Source organism: Manis pentadactyla, chromosome 13 (assembly GCF_030020395.1).
Source record: "Manis pentadactyla isolate mManPen7 chromosome 13, mManPen7.hap1, whole genome shotgun sequence".
In the NCBI taxonomy this organism is placed as follows: Eukaryota; Metazoa; Chordata; class Mammalia; order Pholidota; family Manidae; genus Manis; species Manis pentadactyla.
In genome coordinates this window covers 66627861-66655208 of record NC_080031.1, presented here as the reverse complement: position 1 = coordinate 66655208, position 27348 = coordinate 66627861, and the positions used below count along the sequence as shown (strand labels likewise).

At 35.9% G+C, this 27348-nt stretch overlaps 1 protein-coding gene and 1 long non-coding RNA gene across 2 annotated transcripts in view; both read left to right on the top strand.

Annotated features, from left to right (window-relative positions):
- LOC130680146 (uncharacterized) overlaps positions 1–4384 on the top strand; it is a 95195-nt gene extending 90811 nt beyond the window's left edge. The window contains exon 3 of the long non-coding RNA XR_008993186.1: positions 2054–4384. This is a non-coding gene — a long non-coding RNA (uncharacterized LOC130680146). The remainder of the gene's footprint in view (positions 1–2053) is intronic.
- LOC118921399 (uncharacterized) overlaps positions 1–27348 on the top strand; it is a 326145-nt gene that overhangs the window by 219627 nt on the left and 79170 nt on the right. The gene's annotated exons all lie outside the window — the stretch shown is intronic.

Below are 27348 nucleotides of genomic sequence, written 5' to 3'. Positions count from 1 at the left end.
CTCTGCTGCAAACTTCCTGGGGTCCTGCGTCTCTCCTGTGAAGATACCTTGGCCTGTGACACTGGGGTTCCGGTCGGCTCCAGCATTCTGCTTCTGATCCCATTCTGTCCTCCTGGCCTCACACTCATCCTGGTCACTATCCTCCAGATGGCTTCTGCCGAGGGCTGCATGAAAGCGTTCCCCACCTGTTCATCTCATCTGACAGTGGGCAGCTTATGCTACAGTGGCATTGTTTTCATGTATATGAGGCCAATCTCTTTCCATATGCCAGGCCAAGATAAAGTATCTGTCTTCTGCACCGTTCTGACACCCACGCTCAATCCCTTGATAGACAGTCTTCAAAATAAGGATGTGATGGGAGACCTGGAAAAAATTATATGAAAGTGCTCATTATATTCTAAAATATGGATATAAAGGCTCAGTAGATACTGTGTTACTATGGGAATAAATGTTTCACTATATGCAACATTTTTAACTGTTGGAAAAACAGGAATATATTAGGCTATGAGATATAATGTTGCATTTGGTCTACCAACATAAGCTAAATTTATTCTCAAATAGATAGATCTAAGTTTGGAGCCAGGGTACAAAATAGCCATGCTTTCTTATTGCATAATATGTTGAATATAATTCAAAATAATAAATTCCAAAACTATAGCAACAGTTGAGAAGTCTGCAAGCCATATTAAGTCACCATACATTGATCAGAAGCATGCATTCTGGACTCTCATATGGAGGGACAGCAAACAAGATAAAGACTTGCCCTGCTGTCTTAAACCTCACCTTGACATTATGTAGTGGAATATTATGCCAGTAAAAATGTACACTCTTGAGGTGCTACATTAGAAAGCAGGTGCTTCTCAGCTTTTTTAACAGCTTCTGGCTTAGAAACCAGCTTTTTAGGATCTGTCAAGAATAGTAGAATCCTGGGGCTTCATGTCTCCCTAAGTGAATCAGAGTCCTGAGTAAGTCTTTCAGTTGTGGTATCATGGACATTTTTTTTTTTTGTCTTCCTTGCTAAATTCATAGTATGAATTGAAAACTGACCACCATTTAGCTGAATAGCTGAAAATTTTATGTTCAATATTTGCCAGTTTTCTGTCTAGTTTAATACTATTTAAGGATCTAAAGGGAGATGAAGGGATCCTGAAAAGCCACAGTATTTAAGGCAAATAAAACATAGATATGGAACACTGCATTAATTCTCTGAGCTACATGCTGGGACTGCAATATATGAAATATGTATTAACTAGTTGCTAGGATTTTCAGAACAGGAAAATAACAACTCAAATAAAATGACTTGATTGCCATGACTCTAACCTGCATTATTTTATCTGGGACTCTGAATATGACACAGCCTTCACCATATAAAGCCAAACAGGGGCTGGGACTGTAATGATTCAATATTCTTAAGTCCATGCTGTCCCTGACTATTGCCTCTGCTGGGGCTTCTAATGGAATATACAAGCTATCAAGTAGCAAGTTTCAAGGGTAATAGGCCAATTGTATAAAACTTTCTGACTGCTTTCTAATGGCATGAATTAGCACAAGTTGGCAATCAATAAAGCTATCTATTTATGACTTATTTAGGTTAGCTTAGTGGTTAAATGTTCCAGGGATCAATTCATTTACCACTATCTAATACACTTCAACTGGATGATTTGTTTAATCTCAGTGTGTTTCCCCAGGTGTAGTTTGTAACAAAACTGTATTATCCTGAGAGTAGTATGAGGATTTAAAGAAAGGTTCCTCTTAAAGTGATTGTGACTTTTCTCTATTTCATGACGACCCTGTTTATGCATCCATATTCATCTTTTCACTCACATTTATAGACATTGAAATCTCACTTGGAGACAAACCTGTACAAAGGAAGAAAATTGGATAAAAGAAACCCCTCACGTAATTACCACTGCACCCTCTTTTAACTAGATACAAGATCATTTTTCACTAAAAGTAACTCTGTTCACATAGTCCATCTATTTTATGTTATATGCAGCACATTTTCCAAAGACAGTGCTTAACAAATATCCGTATGATTTTCTGTATTTCCCAGCTTCCATGGAATTTAAGATGTAGTGACATGACTACCTCCGTGCAGAAGACAATGAGTGTGAGTAAAACACATCGTCCCCGACCTTCCATCTCTGACTTGCGCAGCCCAGGAGACATGGCACAGAAGTACACGGCTACGAAGAAAAGAGGGCAACCCGACTCATATCAGAGGCAGCATCAAAGACGAGCAAACTGTGCTGCCTTCAGACCCTGCACTTGCTTATTGTGATAGTTCGCACTGATCACATTAACTAATACAGCACACGAGTACCAGAATTTCTCCTAGTAATTTGAGACCTTGTGATAGGAATGATTCAACACAATGCCAAGTTTTCTGATATAACTAAAGGAAAATATGTGAGGATGTTAATGACCACTTTTTTTTTCCTCCTTGTAAAATTACATGTGCAGCGCCCTATGTATAGGCTTAGAAAAAATGTGAAGTAGATTAAATCAAGTTCTTTCTAAAATATATACTTCTTAAGTAATATGAATATTTATAATTAAATACTTTAAGAATATTTGTCCAGAATTTCCTATGCAAATGTAAACTGGAATTTAAAAATTATATAAAAATAACAAATTATCCAACTGTGAAGAATTATAATATTTTTATATTTTTGTTTGCTACCTAAAAATAACACAGGTAATCATAGGCTTAGTGGATGTGTTAAAATAACCCACGTTTTAATTTACATACTATTCATTCCAATTTCATTTATATTTTACTTCCTGTATTTCATCACTCTCATATACTGAAATACTAGTTTACCTCTCTATTCTAACCTTATAAGACCCTATTCATATTCACAGAAGGAAAAATTAAATGAAAAAAATCATCCCTTCAAGAAACTGAAGCATGACTAGATTTATAATTGGCCAGTGTAAAGTTGATACTCTGCTAAATCAAGACTCTTCTGCTTCTTTTTTTTTTTTTTTGCTCTTTTCCTAGGACTCAGTGAAGACAAAACAGCAGCCTTAGTGCAGGGTCTCCTGATCATAACTGCAGTTGGAGAACTGTTTTCTGGCCTGAGCCCCTCCCCCGGCTCTCGCCAGCTTCCTTAAGAGCATTTACTTAACCCTGAGCACGAGTCTGACTCGAGTACATCCCTGTCTTGTTCTCACCATTGGCTCTCCAAGCACAGGCCATGCACTGCAAGGAACAGGATCTTGGCATCTCCACCTGCATGCTGGCTGAGCCTCCACCTTTCCCTTCACTGGACCAGATGCCTTCTAGCCTCACCCCTGGCTCTCCTGCTGGCATCCCAGGCCTGTGCCGTGGCCCTGTGCTGCGCTCTAGGTTGTGCTGGCATCTGAGGACACATGCAGCCATGTGGCCCATCTGCCCTCCTGCAGGTGCCTGCGCACCGGCCAGCAATGCCCCCAGGATGGCCCTGCTCTGGGATCCGGACCACAGGCCTCTCCAGTTTAGGCCTCCAAATCCACCCAGGAATTGATGCTTATCCCAGTTCTCCCATACCTGTGCCTGTGACCCCTGGGGTTCATTTAAAGTAAAATGTCTTACCTCTCTTTTGAAATTATTTTCTCACTTCCCTCCATAGGTCAAATAAAGGTTTTTGACAACTCTTTCATCACAGACATATTTTCCTGTCCTCTAAATAAAATAAACACTGTGCTCTGTGTCTTCAAGGCTTCACGTTATTTATGTAGAAAATCAAGAGTATAATCTTCACAAAAGAATGGTTTGTCCAAGTTCCTTGCATTGCAAATTCAATGCACATTGACTCTTAGTAAACACTAAGAACAAATAGGTGTCATCTAGACTAAAAACTGCTAATACACATTTTTAAAATTTCATTAGCTTCAATGAAAAATACTTTTCCTGTGGTAATAATTCATATTATTTTATTTTCTAGCATATAATTCATATATTCAATTATATTACTCTGGCATATAATTCTGGTAAAGATTCATATTATTTATTTTCATCAAAATGGAAAAAGTTAAAACTTAAATATGTATAATCCTTTTACTTTATAACCAAGAGTTTGCACCTTTTGACCACCTTCATGTTTACAAAAGTTTTTTTAAATATATCATCAAATTGAGTGAAAGAATACAAATTAAAAGATTAAAATTTTCAGCCAAAGAAACTATAAAATAATATAATATGCACTAATTCAATAAGTTGAAATAAAATTACATATCTAATTAAATTCACCCCATTTTATTTTAACTTATAAGGCATGTTTGTCAGTTTAATTTGGTATGTGTGGGCACTTCATAATTTTGTCTTTATTGGAGATTAGTATGCAAAATACAGAAATATAGAAAACTTCAACAAAATATTTTTTCAATAAAATTAAATGTTCAAATAAATAACATTTGTCTTTTCTGCAAGTAACTGGCAGAGATAAAGTCTGTGAAAACATCTGGGGAGTTTTTATTGCCTCTCCCACCAGGCTGTCCTAAGGCATCCTTAGCAACTCTCTTTCCACTGTCCCAAAGGCCAGGAGCATTGCCAAACAGACACAAACAAAATTAGATAAATATTATAATTTTTAGCCTCCAGGATTAGAAACCTAGATCATGGTTCCAGATATATCTCCAAGATATACCTAAATGTCAAGTATAAAATTAAAAGGTGAGCTTGTACTTTTCAACATAAAATACACAGAAGTGCTCAGTGCATGTGTGTGGCACAGCCCAGAGGTTAGGAAGAGGGTGCTCTACTGGTTTTAACTTTTGATGTTATTGAGGAGCATAAAAATGCTTTGAGAGCACTTTGACTACAATTACTGAATAACTGCTCTCTGTTAAGCACTGGGATAAATCACTGATAAATCAATGTGGATCCCATTTACTAGAGGTCTTTAAGAAAAAAAATGATGCATAGATTCTAATGACTACCAAATTGCTGTACACAGATTTTTGTAAAAAATGTATTTCAAAGAACTAGATGGTTACTTGTGAACTTCTGAAAACATGGAGCTCTAAAGCATACACTATCTTCATTTCTGGAAAGAACTTTTGTGACCACATGTAATGAGTCCTAGAAAGAAACTGAAAAGCAGTGAAATTATTGATGCAATGTATGAACTTCCCACCTGAATTATGGATAATATGACACAGTCACACCATCAAGGCTGCCACATTAATGAAATGCAGAAACTTGAAACGTGATGACAGTGGATGATGAATGCTAAAATAAAAGTGCAGGTGAACTAAAATAGAACCACATGTCAAAAATGGATCTGTCCTGAGTTGACCATAGTTAATTTACGCAACAGGATGCCCTTAAGAGGATAATTAAAAAGAAAGCAGGAGTTCACATACTGGACAAGGCAGGGAAGGGGCTCTGCTGGGGGAAAGGGCATTTTTGAGTAGTGTAATGTGGCTACAGGCTGCAGCCTCCAACATGCAGCAGAAGGTGTCCACAAAGAGGAGACTGGTTATAAAGTCACATGTTTATGTGGACGTTGTACTCCAGACAGAAATGATATGAACAGGTAGGCAACTCAAATGATTATATGAGTCATTCATTTAAATGACTCGTTTGCCGGTGTAGCTGTATATCTGAAAAGAGAGGATGCTGCAGTTCTGGTCAATTAGAAGACAAGTACAGTGAGTTCAGGATCTGATTAAGGCAGAAATCTGGACTGACTGCTTTCGATACATGGTTTGGCAGAGTGCCTGAAGGACAAACACAGAGAGCAGTATGGTGTTTGTTTTGTTTGTTTTCTGAGATGATTTATAGACAGAATGTCTGAATTGGAGGTAAATGGCTACTCATCCAGGTCATGATGTCCTGGGTTATCAGTGGGATTTTTCATGTCCAACTTCTGTAGCACCTGTGGGAGCTCGGCGTACGTCCGCCATCTAGCGGAGGAAGATTGTAAATCACCCTGATCGGGCTACACAAGGCGAAGGGCAGCCATAAGACAATCAAGGACGTAGTGGTTCCTGGGGTCTCACATGCATTGTGTAATCACTACTGCAGGGCACGATGAGTTGTCAGGGAAGCCAGCTTTCCCATTTCTAACCCAGACAGAATAATCCAATCCATCCCTACATCCCAAAGGTGCAGGATCCAGGCTGACATGGACTCCAAGGCTTTATGCTGAAACAGGGAGCCCAAATCCACCAGCTCATGCATGACGATTAAAGAAATGAGAGCTGTTTGCTTAGTTTTCAGATTTTCATCCCAGTATGGATTTTTCATGAAATACTAACTCCTGAGATAAATAATGTTTTCTATTTTGAGAGAGAAACCCCATTTTGCTACAGAAAGTCACATGAGGTGGGAAGCATTAGGATATAGATTAATGCTTTCCTATCATAAACTCACATATGAAAAAAATAAAATATTTTAAATATAGCTAATTCTTGTCGTCAAGACTGAGCACAACCTAAATATCAGTGTAAGTGAATGTGGAATGGTTCGTGATATGAATGAACTAAGTGATTCAACAGAAGGTGATTTGGGTTTTATATTCAGGATCACATTCCTTGCTTATCCTTTAAGGCATATGTGCATGACTGTGACTTTTCCTCCTATTGATAAGCTACAGCTTCTTCTTGGTGTCACTTGTCCTAAATTTCTGAATACACTTTCTTGAAAGTCAATAATCAGTAAGTGGCATGGGCTCAGAAATAAGTGATAATTGCTTACTACCATCAGGTACAAATTAATGGTCCTTATTATCAAATTCTTCTATGATAATCATTAAAAACCTTCCAGCTCATTTGTGTATAGGGAAGAATGTCCTCTACATCTTCTGTAATCCAAGTATACTGCATCACCCCCATTATTCTCTCAGGAATCCCAAAATATGAGAGAGAAATTTTTTAATGTTTTAAGGTTTTTCTCATGCTCTTATTTTGAGCACAAGAGCCCACATTAGTGGGATGCCAATCACCCTAGTTTGCACAAAATGAAGGGATTCTTGGAACATGGGACTTTTGGTATATTATCAGGAAAATTCTGAGCAAACATGAACCAGTTAATTACCCTATAACCCATATAAAATAAAAAAGCTATAGATTACCAGGTTTTTGAGGAAGACACCAGGGTAGAAGAGGAAATTAAAATATACACATATCAAAAATTGGGAAGGAGAGATAAATATAGCCAAAAATATTTTAAAGGTAAACAGTAATGTCTTCAGAGATTTATAAGATATATCCACAAAAATAAGAAGTGCTCTTGAAAGTGATGTATATATTTCAGCCAATATAAGTGATTCATTCAAAATTTTTAAAAACAAATGGAAAATAGAAGTAAGTACTTACTCCCTGTAAGTACAATACACTTGACCTTAGCCAACAGGCCAATAAGCAATAGAAAGTATAAAGGAAAAAGGGATAGATAAGGAAATATAAGAGATAAATTAGAAAATAAATGCAAGAGCATTCAGTATGACTAGGGTGGTTTCTGAAAATGTATAAGGAAAAAAAATGAAGTTGCCAAAGTATTTCTCAGAATGGAACAATATGAGCCATCATTTAAACAGTATTCAGAGTCCAACAAAATGAATGAGAACAACTCTGATAAATTTTGATATATACTAATTGAGAAAAAGCAAAATTTTCCCTTAAAATGCCCTTTAGTTTTCAGTATAAGACATCACAAATTAAGCTGAAATCAAAATATACATTTAAAGTTGTATGAATTATTAATGCTGCTACCAAGGTAATATTTAAAATCACTTTTACCACCACTGCCTATCATTTATTTTATTCTAAAAAAAATGACTTCCTTTGGCAAAATCTCTGGCAGGTATTTATTATTTAAGTAGTTTTATAGATGATGAAAAATTGTAAGGTAAAAAGGACTTGAAGAAGGTCATGAAAATATGTACATGGCCCATCAGAGCTGGTACTGGAACCAATGTGTAATTTTTAGTTATTCCGTTTAGACTATGACTCATTAAAATTAAATATCTTAATCATAAGGATTCAATCGTCCCTTCTGAATGTTTATTTTATTGTTTAAAGAGGAGAAATGATTTTCAATGTGTAAGGAAACTTCTATTAGATTATTTTTACCTGCTTTTTAAAAATTTAAATACATACAATAAAATACATAAATACAATTATACCGCTTCACGATTTTGACATGTGTTTGCACTCGTGTAACCGTAGCACAAATCAATATATGAAACATTCTCAGTAATTTTTTCACTTCACCTATTTCACCCAACCTCCACACCCCACCCCTATGGTGACCACTAGTCTGGTCTCTGTGCTTTTAGTCTATTTCACTTTTGTTTATTTGTTCATCTGTTTTGTTTTTTAGGTAAGTGAAATCATATAGCACTCATCTTTCTCTAACTTATTTCACTTTGCATAATCCCATCCAAGTCCATCCATGTTGCCACAAATAGCAAGATTTCATTCTTTTATATATAAAGGAATATACTATTTATTTATATTCATTCATAGATGAATCCCTTCATCTATGGATGGACACTTTTTCATATATCAACTGATTGCATAGATGTGGACTAATCTGGGGACTCCTATCCTGTTCCATTGCTCTATGAAACCGTTCTTGTGCTGGTACAATACTGTTTAGATTACAGTAGCTTTGCAGTGTCATTTGAAATCAGAAAGTGTGGCACCCACAGCTTCATTTTTTATTCTCAAGATTGCTTGGACTGCATGGGTTTTTTTGGGGAGCTCCATAAAAATTTTAGGATTCCAGAAAAAATTTTAGTGAAAAATGCCATTGGTATTTTGATGGGGATTACATTGAATCTGTAGATTTCTTTGGGCAGGATGGCCATGTTAACAATATTAATTCTTCCTACCCATGAACATGAAATAGCTTTACACGTATTTGTGTCTTCTTCAATTTATTTCATCAATATCTTATACTTTCCAGAGTATATATTTTTTAACCTCCTGGGCTCAATGTATTCTTCAGTATCTCATTCTTCTTGTTGCAACTGTCAACGGGACTGATTTATTAATTTATTTTTTCTGTTAGTTCTTTATTTATATAAAAATGCAATGAGTTCTGTATATTGATTTTTTATATACTTTTTGTTGGCTCATATTGTTCCATTCCGAGAAATACTTAAAAAGTAAAAATACTTTTTAACCTTACTGAATTAATTTATTATTTCTAATAGTTTTTTGTTGGAGTCTTGAGGGCCTTCTACATGTAGTACAAAATGCCATCTAAATAGTATCAAGTTTTACTTCTTCCTTAACAATTTGGATGTCTTTTATGTCTTTCCTTTTGTCTGATTGCTGTGGCTAGGACTCCTAGGCCTATGTTGAATAAAAGTGGTGACAGTAGACATCTTTGTTGTGTTCTTGATCCTACAGGAAAAGCTTCCAGCATCTTACCATTGAGTATGGTATTATTTGTGGGTTTCTCATATATGGCATTTATTACATTGAGGTCTGTTCCATCTAACTTTGTTGAGAGTTTTTAATCCTGAACGGATACTGATTTTATCAAATGCTTCTTCATCATCTATTGAGATGACCATGTGGTTTTTCTTTCATTTTGTTAATGTGTTTTATCATAGTCATTCATTTGCATAAGTTGAATTATCCTTGCATCCTGGAATAAATTCCATGTGGTCGTGGGGAATGATCCTTTTAATATAATCGGAACTTGATTTGCTAATATGAGGAGGATTTTTGCATTTATGTTCATCAGGGATATTGATTTTATTTTGTAGTGTCTTGTTTTTGGTAGCAATGTGATATTGACCTCATAGAATGAATTTTACTTTTCTTCCTATTCACTTTTATGGGATAGTTTGATAATGATAAGTATTAACTCATCTTTAAATGTTTGGTAGAATTTACCTGTGAAGATATCTGGATATGAACTTTTATTTGTTGGGAGTATTTCTTATTACTGCTTCAATTTCATACTAGTAGACAATCTGTTAAGACTTTCCATATATTCTTGGTTTAGTGTTGGGAGATTTACATTGGGAAGAATTTATCCATTTCTTCTATGTTGTCCACTTTTTTGGCATATAATTTTTCATAGCATTCTCTTATAATTGCTTGTATTTATGTGATGTTAATTATATCTTCTCCATTTCTCATTTTACTTGGGTCCTGTACTTTTTTTTCAATGAGTGTAGCTATAGCACATTTTTTTTTTAAAGAACCATCTTTACATTCATTGATCCTTTGTAATTTTTTAGTCCCTATTTCATTTGTTTCTGCTCTGGTATCTATTCTTTCCTTCCTTCTAGTAACTTTGGGCTTTGTTTTGTCTTTTTTTCCTAGTTACTTTAGGTCTAGGGTGAGATTGAGATTTTTCTTTTTTCTTGATGTAGGCCTGTAACTTTATAAACTTCCTTCTTATAACTAATTTTTCTGCATTCAAAATATTTTGCATTGTTGTGTTTCTATTTCTTCCAAGTATTTAAAAAAATTTTCTCTTTAAATACTTTGTTGACTCATTGTTTCATAGCATGCTGGTTAGCCTCCATGTGTTTGTTTTTTCTCCAGTATTTTTCCTGTAATTGATTTCCACTTTCACACTGTTGTGGTCAGAAAAGATGCTTGGTATTACTTCAATTTTCTTACATTTATTGACTTTTTTGTGACCTATACCTAATATATGATCAATCCAGAAGAATGCATCTTGTGCACTTGAAAAGAATGAATATTCTGCTCTTTGGGTATAATGTTCTGTATATGTTGTATGTCCATTTGGTCTAATGTGTCATTCAAAGACACTATTTCCTTATTGATTTTCTGTCTGGATGATCTACATCCATGATGTAAGTGGATTATTAAAATGCCCTATTATTATTGTTTACTGTCAAAGCTTCCCTTCATTTATATATAAATGTGTATATATATACATATATATATTTATGTAGGTATGTATATACATATAAAAATATAAACATATATATGTAATATATATAACTAAGAACAAACTTTTGTTTTAACTGACAGCAACATTGCTTTTCACATAAAATATTCATTGCATCATGTAGAAAGAATCAGAAATTTGTTTCTTTACCTAAATAACAATTTACTGATAGAAACTGCCTGAAGTTACTATTTTGGAACCCTGGAATTCATTTGAATGTTTGCAGCTACATTCAGAAATCTTAACTGTTACAACTTAGTTGTTATAGGTTGATTGCAGACTCCACAATGGTAGCGACTACGTATCCCCCATTATTCAGTGCCATGTCACTGAACATTGTAAACAGCTCCTACATTTCTGCATTAGCAGACTGGATCAAGAATGGACAACAACAGTCTTGTTTTCCAAATATCATATTTATATGTTCTGATCACATATTGCTGCTAGTAAGCATGTGTGTACAAAGAAAGGGTCTGTTAACCACTGTGTCAACATCCATGGGTGTCAGCTCTTGGTTTAAGTTAGCCACAACTGTTTTGCTTTATTTTGTTGTTAGTATTCATTATGTATAATACAGACATGTTATGGGTGAATTTAAGAAGCTACTGCATATAACCAGGGAGAGAAGTTACTCCCAAAAGAGCTGAGAAGGACACAAGTTTTACCTTATTCTGTTCCCTTCCTTAGTGATTGCCAACAGAAATCTGGGTGAATGGGGAAAATCTGACTTCCAGAATTATCACATTGTAAGATTCAACTGCCCAGATTTCAAAAATAAAATCACCCCAAAAACTCAGGTTGAATATAATCACAAAGACCCCATATAAACAAAGTAGACACAAGAAAGAGAAACAAAGTTATAGGCATCACACTTTCTGATTTCAAACTATATTACAAAGCTATAGTAATTAGAGCAACTTAAATTGTTATAGCATTAAGATGTTAAACATTATTTCCACAGTTAGAGAAACAAAGAAAAAAATAGAATATATACAAGTAAAGTGAACAGGTAGTCAAGATTTTATTTTTACTACAAGAAAATCAACTAAGCACAAAAGAAGGCAGTAATGGAGGCATTTAGAAGCAAAATAACAAAAGGCATATAGGAAGTAAATAGGAAAATGGTAGATGTAAGTTCCTCATCAGTTAATATTTAAAGGTTAAGTGTATTAAACACTTCAATCAAAAGACATACAATGAAAGATTTTTTTAAAAAACAAGAGAACACTTGATGATGTTGTCAGGACACTCACATTATATCCAAAGACACAAATAGTTTGAAAGTGAAAGAATGTAAAAGTAGTAATAAAAACATACTAGTTTGGTGATACTTTATCAAGTAAAATGACTTTAGATCCATTAAGTTTAGAACAACAAAAAAGGTATTTTACCTTAATTTAATTTTCAGTTCAGTGAGAAAATGAATAATTGTAAGTATTTTATATCAAATTATCAAATAACAAACCCTCAAAATATAAGAAGTAAAAATTGACAGATTATAAGAGAATTTAAGGTTCTACAATAACATAATATTGGTATAGGACTTTCAAAATTGGATAAATCAACCAAAGAAAGAGTAATAAGAAAATAGAACACAGAAAAACACAATAAATGAACTAGAATTACCACAAATAAACACAATTCTCCACTCAATAAAAACAAATAAACATTCTTTTAAAGTACACATGAAGAATTTTCCATGATAGATGCATATTAGAATATAAAGCAAGTCATGAAAATTTTTAAATGCTAGATATCACAAAAAGTATCATTTCTGGCCAAAAATGGGTGAAGAGAGAAATTAATAAAAGAAGGAAAATTGGAATAATCAGAAATACATGACAATTAACAACACTCAATGAATGAGTCAAAGAAGAAATATTGCTATGAGTATTTTTATAGTTCAAGTTGCTATTTGTGTTTCCATGATTACTAATGATGTTGAACATTATTTTTGAGAGGATGGGAAGGAAGAAATTTAGCAGAATGCATTCTTCTCACCAAATGATTGGGTCATATGCAAGTTTCAATCTAATCATGCCCAGATCATCCTCAGAATATCACTCAAAATATGAGATATTATTTTTCAAGCTTTAACTGATATGAAAAATGCAGCAACATTTCCTAGAAATAGAAAATTTATCATTTAGCCATTTCATAAATGATACAATTGAGCCCTTGAAAAACATATATTTGAACTCAATAGGTCTATTTATTTATTTATCAATGTTTTTCAATAGATATATTGGAAAATTTTATGGAAAATGAAAAATTTGGAAGTGAAAAAAATATTCCTGTTCTGTATCTCCATTGTAAGAATATAGTCTATAATATTAACATACATAATGCATTAATGTTTATGTTATCAGTAAGGTTTCCAGGCAACACTGCATATTACTAGTTAATTTATGTCAATTAAAAATTTATACGTGGAATTTCAACTGTCTGGGATGTGGCTTTCCTAACCCCTGTTTTTCAAGGGTCAAATGGACAACTGTGCTTTATTTCAATAAAGTAATTCTTCCCTCTAGCCTTGATGTTTTCATTAATAATCAGTATGCAACTGGTTGATATTATGAACAATATTTCTCAATATATGGCCTTAAGATAGCCTCTACCTTTCTCAAAACTTAATGTGAAGCAGTCATTGTACTACTTGCTGTAGTTCTTCATAAAATAAAAAGTTTACCAATGTTCTGGGTGTAACTACAGGGTGAAAATACGTTCTCAGTCTAGGGCAAATTGTCATTGAAGCCAAATCAGTGAAAGGGAGAAATAAAATGGGAGAAATCTGTTTATTGTTTACAAGCTGTCATCCACTTCTGCTCACCCGTGTCTCTCATGACCCGGCTGCAAAAAGGGGCCCCACCCAACCAGATATGCCCTCACTGCCCCGTGTTGTCACCTATTGACATGGAGATGGCGTACTGCTTTCCACCTCTTGGAAACACCAGTGCATATGGAGATGCACTCAGGCCAGGCAAGAGATTGTATAAATATTACAATTTTATGCACACCGGGTAGTAGAATAGCTCTTATCTGGGTGAGTTTGTGCAAAAGGTTGAACAGACATATCCCAAAATGATTTCAGTCAAATATTTGAAAAATTTCAGGTTCTCTAACTATGGAAAAATACAAACTAAAACATCATTAAGCATTTTTTAGCTATCAAATAACTACAGATTTTTATAATGGTCCCCATGAATCTGGAAGAAGAAAGAAAGTTTCTCTTTCAACAGCTGAAGTGTTATAAAGTTATATATATGTTACAGGACATCTATGTGCACTAGGCACTAAGAACTTCAAACTCTTTATATGCACTGAAATAGAGATTTTAACTGAAATCCACTATCTCTAAATTATTTGAAATAAAGATTTTTATCTGAGGAGTTTAACATTTAAATATTTCTTTGTACTTAAACTGTAACAATTATTTGACAAAATAGAGAACTACCTATAAAATTATTGTATGTTGACAGAATAATACTCTATAGAAACAAAATTGTATTTTCTAAGAATTTTTACTAATTGCCTTAGTTTGTCTTTCCCAAATTAAAGGCTATGAAAGCCTTTCACAGTTAGCATAATTGGGAAACTTATTCTTAAGAACACGAGTAGCCACTAAAGTGAATGAAACAATAAAGAAAAGATACTATAGGATTTAAGATCAATCCAAGTGCTTGGTACTCATTTAGTTACTGCTGTGGGGAACTGGCACTCAGTGCCACTGAGGATCACTTCAGGATCAGGGCGAGAGATAAGCCTCAGATGTGTATGTTGAAAACACGAGTATAGATTTCTAGCTGCTCTTATTTCCCATTGGTTTTCCAGAGGTAAAGCTAATTCCTTCCCAGACTGGTATGAACCACTCCATGAACAAAGCCCTTGATGTTATGTCCCAGAAACCCTAGAACAGAAAACAAGTGCTATAGTATGTAGCCAAGGGGAGCTATCAAGTTTCAACTGTGCTCAGTGGCAACAGCCAGCAAGAAAATATGAGCAGTGAAGATATGAGAATATGCAGGAAAAATGTTCCCACACAGTTTTGTGGCTGGTGTTTTTTGGCTGCCTCCTGATAACACAAAATGCACTACTCTCTTTTGGTGCAAACCTTGATGAGTAGTAACACAGGCATTTAATGAGGTGTAATAACCACGATCACAATGAGGACATAGGACAGTACCATCACCACTAGTGTTCCCTCATGTCACCCTTCTATAGTCAAATGTCCCCTCACATACATCCTTTGTAATCCACTGTTCTGCCCTCCATCCATTTTCCATTTCTATGTATAAGTGGAATCAAATCACATAATGTGTGTGTTTTTAGATTGGTTCTTTCACTCATAATTATGCCTTTGAGGTTTACCCAAGTTAGGAAGTACATAAATGTAGCTCTTTCTTGTTATTACTGAGAAGTATTTCAGTATATGAATGAACAATTTTTGTATCCATTAGCAATTGAAAGAAAATAATATTTTATGCATCAAATTCATAAATGATAGCAATAGATATTTATTACAGGGTTTAGATAATTATAGTTTTATGACTATACACAAATATTAGAAGTAAACCAGCAATAATCAGCAGTAGAGAACCAATCTGATGATTGATGTTTCAGAATGACATCCAGTTACATTTTTAGTAAATATACGATATCATCCCAAGTTAAGATTATATGGTTATAGTATAGATAAGTAGCTATTTGACTTAGGATACATTCACTAGCAATTATGCATTAGTTTTTCACATAAAATAAACTATTAGTAGAACTACAAACATTTTGTACAGAGATAATGGGTAAATTTATGTGAAGAACTTAGAACAAAAGTCAGTCATGCCATCAACATCATTATCAATATCACAATCACCATTATCACTGAAAACAAAATTATCATCATCAAGATTACTATTCCAAGACATGGACAAACTGTTGTAATTCTACTCACAATTTTACCAGGAGGAAAAGGGATAGGCATTTGGGGGCTAAAGAATGTTGAGTGGACAGAGAGCAAACAAATAATAGAGAAATATGCCATAATTGGTGTGGAACCTTAAAAACATATCATTTTCAGAAAAAAATAGGCATATAAAGAAACTGAGGGAAAAAGCATGGAGAAATTAGAGAACTGGGAAAAGTTGGAAAGAAAAATAAAGGGAAGGCAATGGAATAAAAATCAATGTAAGAAAAAAAGGAATGAATTTCCATGCAAATGTATTGCATTCAGAAATAAGCTAGAAGTGAATTTGTAATTAGCTGCAAATTTAATATTTTTAATTAAATTTAAACAAAAATTAAATTTAGAAATAAATGTAAAAGAACAGATTTTTAAAGAAAATTAAAGTACACTTATTGTATTGATAAATATATTTAAATGTAGACATTAACATGTGAAACTGAAAATTTAGAAATAAGACGTGTGGGGTAGAAAAGTAAAACCTTCTCTAAAATTTATGTCCCTGAACATAGAAGGAAAACATAATCTCCTTTCTCACCTTGGTCTCCTCTTTCTTGTTGAGAACTGACGTATCTGAATTCTCATATGACTACTCTTAATAATACCATGATGGGATTACTGTTGAAACTTGTTACCTATGTACAATTTTGAATTCCTTTTTTTCATGTAGCCTGTCAGTTTCCCATGTTTGTATAGTATGGATTATAATTTTTGATATCTACAAACATAGTATTTGGTCATGTTTAACATCATGTGAGTTAATTTTTTAAATGAAGTGTTTAAAAAATTCTGAAGAGTATAAAATAATATTAGTAAGATTCATTTTATCTAAACCTGTTGATTTTTTAAAAAACATAAATTTGTGCTCTTAATAAAATATTTAAAACACATATGAGGCTTTAAAATGAACAGTAAAAAGTCTTAACTCTTAACTCCAAGTCATTCTTCCCACTGGTAATTCTACGAACAATTTCTTTTGAGCTTCTAAAAAACTAGCAAATTATGGATTTCCCATACCTACTTATGTTTATAAATATCAGTAATCAAACTATATTCCTTTTGTATATATAACCAAGTTACTCTATATTTGCTTTTTAAAATACTATATGTTATGTATCAGTATATGTAATCTACCTCATTTTTTAAACATTGGATTTCTATTTTTGCATGTTAAAAATAGCATTGCAGTTAACCGCTTTTATACATATATTTTGGATAACTTTTCTAAGTATATCCATGCAGTAAATTCTTACAATGAAGTTAATACTGTGTGTCAATCTGGGTTGTCTAAAGAAACAGAATCTTACACAAGAGATTTCAAAGAAGAAATTGGTAGAGTAGGCTGGTAAATTGGAAAATCAGGCAGGAGTTGATGCTATTGTCTTGAAGCAGAATTTCTCCAGGAAAACCTGTTTTGCCTTAATACCCCTTTAACTGTTTGGATGAGGCCTATTTACATGCTAGAGAATAATCTCCTTTACTTAAAGGGATTATCATGAAAGTTATTTTGATTGATAGTCTTCAACACAATGCTGGAGAATGTCTTTTTCCTGATACATTGTCTAATCCCTGATAAATTAAGAAATTATTGTCAGTTGGATACATGAAAATTGTATTTTGTTTATTATTACATTACTTCTTTTTTTAAATGATTCAATATATGCATATATTTCAGAATGATCATCATAATAAGTCTAATTAACATCCATTACCACATATAGTTACAATTTTTTTTCTTATGATGAGACTTCTTAAGATCTATTCTCTTAGTAACTTTCAAGTATACAATGCAGTATTATTAACTATAGTCACCTTACTGTACATTACATCCCCAGGACCTATTTTATTTTTTTTATTTATTCATTTGTTTTTGATTTTTTAAATTTTATTGAAGGGTAGTTGACACACAGTATTACATTAGTTTCAGGTGTACAACACAGTGATTCAACATTTATATACATGATAATTCTAGGTACCAGCTATCACCATACCAAGTTGTTACAATATTTTGACTATATTCCTTATGCTATACATTACATCCTGGTTACTTATTTATTTTACAATTGGAAGTGCGTATATATATATATATGTATATACATATATATATATATATTTTTGGTGAGGGCATCTCTCATATTTATTGATCAAATGGTTGTTAACAACAATAAAATTCTGTATAGGGGGGTCAATGCTCAATGCACAATCATTAATCCGCCCCAAGCCTAATTTCCGTCAGTCTCCAATCTTTTGAAGCTTAACGAACAAGTTCTTACATGGAGAACAAATTCTTACATAGTGAATAAGTTACATAGTGAACAGTACAAGGGCAGTCATCACAGAAGCTTTCGGTTTTGTTCATGCATTATGAACTATAAACAGTCAGTTCAAATATGAATACTCATTTGGTTTTTATACTTGATTTATATGTGGATACCACATTTCTCTCCTTATTATTATTATTTTTAATAAAATGCTGAAGTGGTAGGTAGATACAAGATAAAGGTAGAAAACATAGTTTAGTGTTGTAAGAGAGCACATGTAGATGATCAGGTGTGTGCCTGTAGACTATGTGTTAATCCAAGCTAGACAAGGGCAATAAAACATCCACGGATGCAGAAGATTTCTCTCAGAACAGGGGGGGTGAGGTTCTAAGCCTCACCTCTGTTGATCCCCTTTTTCTCACCTGATGGCCCCCCTGCGACTGTGCCTGTCTTAGGTTGTTCCTCCCTTGAGGAATCTTACCCGTCTCTGGCTAACCAGTCATCTTCCGGGGCCATACAGGGAAATGTGAAGTTGGTAAGTGAGAGAGAAGCCTTATTGTTTGAAAAAGTTAGCTTTTTACTTCTTTGCATATTTATGCCCTGTGGCTTCTATGCCCAGCATTTGTCTTGAGGTATCTTTACCACTTGGAAGAATTATGATACTCGGTAAATTTGATATGAGGCACGAATTCTGTTTAAGGGTTGTAATTAGGAAGGAAGAAGAAAAGCTATAGAAGTAGCAGACGGAAGAAAACCTGGGGAGATTAATTATTTCTTTGACATATCTTCTTGTAGAGTAACTTCAGCATGTATAGTTTTTAAACTACTAAGTAAATTGTGCACACACATTAACATAATAGGAGTATAGTTACATAACCAAAGCATACCTGTAATTACCAGCCATCTCCAGTGAAACCAAGAAAACCAGTTAGGCACCTTAGGCATTTGTGAAAACTTATCTATGATATGGTGGATATTGTCCGACTGAACTTGAACAGTCTGAGAGAATTCAGATAAATTAAAACAACCCATTCCTGGGGACTGTTCAGATCCCATGTGTTCTTTTAACAGTAAATAGTCTGTAGTTGTAAGATTTTGGAGCGCTACAATTTTCACTTCTCCTAATTCTTGGTTGAGTTCCAACCGTATAGATCCAGTCAAATTTGTTGTTTTACTGTATGCACAGGCCAGCTTAGATATCTCCTTCTTCATTCCCATGGCAAGTCCAGGAACTGGTGGGATGAGTGCATCTACAGCTGTAGCAGTGCGTGGATCTTTGTTGGGGTTTTTTGATGATCATCTTCTGGCATGAGTCTTCCAGAGAGTGCTGATGTTGGAAGTTCTCTTTCATATCGTATCTTAGTTCATTTTCGGGGTAGCCAAGTTACGCTTTGATCCTCTGTATAAACACAAACAGACCCTTTGCCTACACTTTTATATGCCCTTCATATCATTGTATAGAGCTCATTGGAGGTCACCACACAGGTACTGCTTTTTTTTTTTTTTTAACATTAATCTACACTTACATGACGAATACTTCGTTTACTAGGCTCTCCCCTATACCAGGTCCCCCCTATATACTCCTTTACAGTCACTGTCCATCAGCGTAGCAAAATGTTGTAGAATCACTACTTGTCTTCTCTGTGTTGTACAGCCCTCCCCTTTCTCCCAATCCCCTATGGATGCTAATCTTAATACCCCAGTTTTTCTCCCCCCCGCTTATCCCTCCCTACCCACCCATCCTTCCCAGTCCCTTTCCCTTTGGTAACTGTTAGTCCATTCTTGAGTTCTGTGATTCTGCTGCTGTTTTGTTCCTTCAGTTTTTCCTTTGTTCTTATACTCCACAGATGAGTGAAATCATTTGGTATTTCTCTTTCTCCGCTTGGCTTATTTTACTGAGCATAATACCCTCCAGCTCCGTCCATGTTGCTGCAAATGTTAGGATTTGCCCTTTTCTTATGCTGAGTAGTATTCCATTGTGTATACGTACCACATCTTCTTTATCCATTCATCTATCGATGGACATTTAGGTTGCTTCCAATTCTTGGCTATTGTAAATACTGCTGCGATAAACATAGGGGTGCACTGATCTTTCTCATACTTGATTGCTGCCCTCTTAGGGTAAATTCCTAGGAGTGCAATTCCTGGGTCAAATGGTAAGTCTGTTTTGAGCATTTTGATGTACCTCCATACTGCTTTCCACAATGGTTGAACTAATTTACATTCCCACCAGCAGTGTAGGAGGGTTCCCCTTTCTTCACAGCCTCGCCAACATTTGTTGTTGTTTGTCTTTTGGATGGCAACCATCCTTACTGGTGTGAGGTGATACCTCACTGTAGTTTTAATTTGCATTTCTCTGATAATTAGTGATGTGGAGCATCTTTTCATGTGTCTGTTGGCCATCTGTATTTCTTTTTTGGAGAACCGTCTGTTCAGTTCCTCTGCCCATTTTTTAATTGGCTTATTTGTTTTTTGTTTGTTGAGGCGTGTGAGCTCTTTGTATATTCTGGACGTCAGGCCTTTATCGGATGTGTCATTTTCAAATATATTCTCCCATACTGCAGGGTTCCTTTTTGTTCTATTGATGGTGTCTTTTGCTGTACAGAAGCTTTTCAGCTTAATATAGTCCCACTTGTTCATTTTTGCTGTTGTTTCCTTGCCCGGGGAGATATGTTCAAGAACAGGTCACTCATATTAATGTCTAAGAGGTTTTTGCCTATGTTTTCTTCCAAGAGTTTAATGGTTTCGTGACTTACATTCAGGTCTTTGATCCATTTGGAGTTTACTTTTGTATATGGGGTTAGACAATGGTCCGGTTTCATTCTCCTACATGTAGCTGTCCAGTTTTGCCTGCACCATCTGTTGAAGAGGCTGTCATTTCACCATTGTATGTCCATGGCTCCTTTATCAAATATTAATTGACCATATATGTCTGGGTTAATGTCTGGATTGTGTAGTCTGTTCCATTGGTCTGTGGCTCTGCTCTTGTGCCAGTACCAAATTGTCTTGATTACTATGGCTTTATAATAGAGCTTGAAGTTGGGGAGTGAGATCCCCCCTACTTTATTCTTCTTTCTCAGGATTGCTTTGGCTATTCGGGGTCTTTGGTGGTTCCATATGAATTTTTGAATTATTTGTTCCAGTTCATTGAAGAATGTTGCTGGTAGTTTCATAGGGATTGCATCGAATCTGTATATTGCTTTGGGCAGGATGGCCATTTTGACGATATTAATTCTTCCTAGCCATGAGCATGGGATGCGTTTCCATCTGTTAGTGTCCCCTTTAATTTCTTTTAAGAGTGACTTGTAGTTTTCAGAATATAAGTCTTTCACTTCTTTGGTTAGGTTTATTCCTAGGTATTTTATTTTTTTGATGCAATTGTGAATGGAGTTGTTTTCCTGATTTCTCCTTCTGTTGGTTCATTGTTAGTGTATAGGAAAGCCACAGATTTCTGTGTGTTGATTTTGTATCCTGCAACTTTGCTGTATTCCGATATCAGTTCTAGTAGTTCTGGGGTGGAGTCTTTAGGGTTTTTTATGTACAGTATCATGTCATCTGCAAATAGTGACAGTTTGACTTCTTTACCGATCTGGATTCCTTGTATTTTTTTGTTTTGTCTGATTGCCGTGGCTAGGACCTCCAGTACTATGTTAAATAACAGTGTGGAGAGTGGGCATCCCTGTCTAGTTCCTGATCTCAAAGGAAAAGCTTTCAGCCTCTCGCTATTCAATATAATGTTGGCTGTGGGCTTTTCATATATGGCCTTTATTATGTTGAGGTACTTGCCCTCTATTCCCATTTTGCTGAGAGTTTTTATCATGAATGGATGTTGAACTTTGTCAAATGCTTTTTCAGCATCTATGGAGATGATCATGTGGATTTTGTCTTTCTTTTTGTTGATGTGGTGGATGATGTTGATGGACTTTCGAATGTTGTGCCATCCTTGCATCCCTGGGATGAATCCCACTTGGTCATGGTGTACGATCCTTTTGATGTATTTTTGAATTCGGTTTGCTAAAATTTTGTTGAGTATTTTTGCATCTATGTTCATCAAGGATATTGGTCTGTAGTTTTCTTTTTTGGTGGGGTCTTTGCCTGGTTTTTTTATTAGGGCGATGTTAGCTTCATAGAATGAGTTTGGGAGTATCCCCTCCTCTTCTATTTTTTGGAAAACTTTAAGGAGAATGGGTATTTTGTCTTCCCTGTATGTCTGATAAAATTCCGAGGTAAATCCATCTGGCCTGGGGGTTTTGTTCTTTGGTAATTTTTTGATTACCACTTCAATTTCGTTGCAGGTAATTGGTCTGTTTAGATTTTCTGTTTCTTTCTGGGTCAGTCTTGGAAGGTTTTATTTTTCTAGGAAGTTGTCCATTTCTCCTAGGTTTCTCAGCTTTTTCGCATATAGGTTTTCATTGTACTCTCTAATAATTCTTTGTATTTCTGTAGGGTCCGTCGTGATTTTTCCTTTCTCGTTTCTGATACTGTTGATTTGTGTTGACTCTCTTTTCCTCTTAATAAGTCTGGCTAGAGGCTTTCCTATTTTGTTTATTTTCTTGAAGAACTAGCTCTTGGTTTCATTGATTTTTGCTATTGTTTTATTCTTCTCAATTTTATTTATTTCTTCTCTGCTCTTTATTATGTCCCTCCTTCTACTGACCTTAGGCCTCATTTGTTCTTCTCTTTCCAATTTCGATAACTGTGACATTAGACAATTCATTTGGGCTAGTTCTTCCTTTTTTAAATATGCTTGGATTGCTATATACTTTCCTCTTAAGACTGCTTTTGCTGTGTCCCACAGAAGTTGGGGCTTAGTGTTGTTGTTGTCATTTGTTTCCATATATTGCTGAATCTCCATTTTGATTTGGTTATTGATCCATTGATTATTTAGGAGCGTGTTGTTTAGCCTCCATGTGTTTGTGAGCCTTTTTGCTTTCTTAGTACAGTTTATTTCTAGTTTTATGCCTTTGTGGTCTGAAAAGTTGGTTGGTAGGATTTCAATCTTTTGGAATTTACTGAGGCTCTTTTTGTGGCCTAGTATGTGGTCTATTCTGGAGAATGTTCCATGTGCACTTGAGAAGAATGTGTATCCTGTTGCTTTTGGATGTAGAGTTCTGTAGATGTCTATTAGGTCCATCTGTTCTAGTGTGTTGTTCAGTGCCTCTGTGTCCTTACTTATTTTCTGTCTGGTGGATCTGTCCTTTGGAGTGAGTGGTGTGTTGAAGTCTCCTAGAATGAATGCATTGCATTCTATTTCCTCCTTTAGTTCTGTTAATATTTGTTTCACATATGTTGGTGCTCCTGTATTGGGTGCATATATATTTATAATGGTTATATCCTCTTGATGGATTGAGCCCTTTATCATTATGTAATGTCCTCCTTTGTCTTTTGTTACTTTCTTTATTTTGAAGTCTGTTTTGTCTGATACCAGAATTGCAACACTTGCTTTCTTCTCTTTGTTGTTGGCATGAAATATCTTTTTCCATCCCTTGACTTTAAGTCTGTGCATGTCTTTGGGTTTGAGGTGAGTCTCTTGTAAGCAGCATATGGATGGATCTTGCTTTTTTATCCATTCTATTACTCTGTGTCTTTTGATTGGTGCATTCAGTCCATTTACATTTAGGGTGATTATTGAAAGTATGAATTTATTGCCATTGCAGGCTTTAAGTTTGTGGTTACCAAAGGTTTAGGGTTAGCTTCTTTACTATCTTACTGTCTAACTTAACTCGCTTGTTGATCTATTATAAACGTGGTCTGATGATTCTTTATTTCTCTCCCTTCTTATTCCTCCTCCTCCCTTCTTCATATTTTGGGTGTTTTGTGCTGTGCTCTTTTTAGGAGTGCTCCCATCTAGAGCAGTCCCTGTAGGATGCCCTGAAGAAGTGGTTTGTGGGAGGCAAATTCCCTCAATTTTTGTTTGTCTGGGAATTGTTTAATCCCTCCTTAATATTTAAATGATATTCGTGCTGGATACAGTAGTCTTGGTTCGAGGCCCTTCTATTTCATTGCATTAAGTATATCATGCCATTCTCTTCTGGCCTGTAGGGTTTCTGTTGAGAAGTCTGATGATAGCCTGATGGGTTTTCCTTTGTAGGTAACCTTTTTTTTCTCTCTGGCTGCCTTTAATACTTTGTCCTTTTCTTTGATCTTTGCCATTTTAATTGTTATATGTCTTGGTGTTGCCCTCCTTGGATCCCTTGTCATGGGAGTTCTGTGTACCTCTGTGGTCTGACAGGCCATTTCTTCCCCTAGTTTGTGGAAGTTTTCGGCAATTATTTCTTCAAAGACACTTTCTATCCCTTTTTCTGTCTCTTCTCCTTCTGGTATTCCTATAATGCATATATTATTCCTTTTTGATTGGTCACTCAGCTCTCTTAAAATTCTTTCATTCCTGGAGATCCTTTTATCTCTCTCTGCATCAGCTTCTCTGTGTTCCTGTTCTCTGTTTTCTAGTCCATTAATGGTCTCTTTTATCTCGTCCATTCTGTTTTGAAGTCCTTCCAGAGCTTGTTTTGTTTCTATATTCCCCTTCCTTAGTTCTTGCATATTTCTCTGCAAGTCCATCAGCATGGTTATGACTTTTGTTTTGAATTCTTTTTCAGGAAGACTGGTTAAATCTATCTCCCCAGTTTCCTTCTCAGGGGAAGATGTAGCAGATGCCGAAGCTGTCTGGGTTAGTCTTGTCTGGATCATATTTTTTTGCCTTTTCATGTTGACAGGTGCTATTGACTGTCAGCTGGGAGGGCCAGACTTTTCACTTGCTACTGGCCTTTCTTTACTGGGACAACTGTGACCTCTAGTGGCTTGTGTTGGGTAATTGCGAGTAGGCTGGGTCTGTGTGTCTTGCCCTGCCAATATGGATGGATCTCCCTTTCTGTGGGCGGGGTTTGCCTTAGGCTGTTTCTCTGCTTTCGCAGAGCCAGGAGGGATAATGGACGGGAAGGGGGGAGGGCCTGTTTGGCTGTTTACCTCCGTGAGGGGTCTCAGCACTGTTGCCCAGGGGGTTAGTGTGCCTGGTTTTCCCTGTAATCCTGCCACTGGGCTGTGACCTATGCTGTTTCCATCCAGCTGTTAAATCCCTGTCCCTTTAAGACTTTCAAAAAGCCTCCGCTTTTCTTTGTCACAGGGGCATCAGCTTCGGCACCCGCTCAGAGGTCTTGCTTCCCTATTTCATTAGTTACCAGCCCTCCACGCATGCACTGTGCCTGCGCTCTGGTGCGGGTGGCTGCACCTGGTTGTTCAGCAGTCCTGGGCTCCGTCTCCCTCCTGCTCTGCCTACTCTTCTCCCGCTGGGAGCTGGGGGGAGGGGCGCTCGGGTCCCACCAGGCTGGGGCTTGTATCTTACCCCCTTTCACCAGTCGCTGGGTTCTCGCTGGTGTGGTTGTATTCTGGCTGTTGTCCTGTGTCTTCTGGTCTCTCTTTTAGGATTAGTTGTATTTGTTGTATTTTCAAAAATATATATGTTTTTGGGAGGAGATTCCCACTGTCCTACTCACACCGCCATGTTGGCTTCGCCTCTATTACATTACTTTTAATTCTGTTACAGTGGAATATGGTAGAATACAATAGTTTCTTCCACAAAACACTCGACTGATGTGTATGTATTTCTACCTTTCTCTGCTTCCTATGTCTGTCTAGTGGTCATTAGCTTAAAGAATAATTGAAACTTCTTTACTGTTTTATTCCTTTGAAGAAACTCATTCATTTGAATTCAGTAGTTAATTGGTCATTCTATACCATAAATACATATCAATACCTTGCTTCTCTGCTTGGTATCTTATTTATCCATAAGGACTAAAGAAATTTCATAGTAGCTAAGTCGAGTTTATTATTTTTATCAGCTCAGGGTTTGTATTTGGAGGACAGTGTCACATACTCAAAGAAGGTGCTGGATAATGTTTTGGGGGTCCCAAGATGACCTTCAAATTCATTGAACTCACTTTAGCTTTTAAGGTGACATTAAAGCTGTAATCTCTTTTTTGATAAAGAAGGATTTCTCTCTTCTGTGACAGTTCAAGCGCTCTGTATTGCCTCTGATAGCAAACTGTGCAGCTTTGGGCAATTCTAGTTGGTATCAGTTACTCTGGCTAAAGGGTGAATTTATGTGCCTTCTGGTTTACAGTACTAAATAGGGGAAGTATTCCTAGGTATAAAACACATCTATCTCAGTAGTACATTCTGGTAAGGGAGACAAAGTACCTAATGTAATTCCCAACACTCCTAATTTGCATCCAGAGTTCCCCCATCAGGAGTAGCATTGCCATATCTCCATATGCAACGGTTGCTCCTTTTCAGTCTGTCACATTGGTTTTGGGTTCAGCGCATTGGGCCCCATGTCAAGGCATCTCACAAAGGTTACTTCTCCAACTGTAGGTCATTTTACCCACATTAGGTACATTTGGCCTTGGGTCTCTAGCTGCTGAGGGTTGGGCTGAGATCTTGGTCTTGCAGTCAGTTTTCATCTTGATTGATCTGTTGTCCACCCCTGAACTGGTGGCAGACTCTAAATATTATCTTTGCATCATCTCTGCATTTATAAATCTCTGAATCTGGAATAGAGTGGATTTGTTTGCATCCCTTCAACACTGGGAAACCAATAGAGGCTCCTCTCAGTCCACTCAGTCTCTTAAAATGCTTCATTAAAAACTTTCACTTCAACCCTATCAATGTCTACTTTAGTCTTCTGGTGTATTCATCAACCCTTACTCACTGAAAACTTCTGCTGTTAGGACAAGTAGATTTGCCCTCTTGCCTTATCTTTTCCCCTTTTTTTTTAACCATTCTAATTTTCTTAGTATCATCTCTCAAATTGATAAAGGAAAATTGAAACAGCAGATCTGATATAACATCCTGAAGAGTTTTTTGTGTTGGTAACAGTAAAGTTCCATGGGGGACCATGTAGAAGGAGCCACCTTTATTACAGTATTCACCATGACCTGGGGGCACGGCATATTAAGGGGCTGAATATCGGGTCACTATAAAGCCAGTCTGGTACGACTTGCATATGTAGCCTGTCAGCCACATGGCTGTAGCATTTCACTTTGCATGCAAAGGAGAGACAGCATAATTCCCTTTCTCTGGATAAGCAAGCTTTATAGCCAGTTTATCCAGTCTGCCAGGCTAGCAGTCTTGTTGGATTAAGTTGCTCTGTTTTTGGGTTAGTCACAGCCATTCAGAATTGTCGTTAGTGAGCTGTGGGTCATGCATTAGCCCAAATATGCCGTTGTCTTCAAACCATATTCTGTTCCTAACTTAACTAT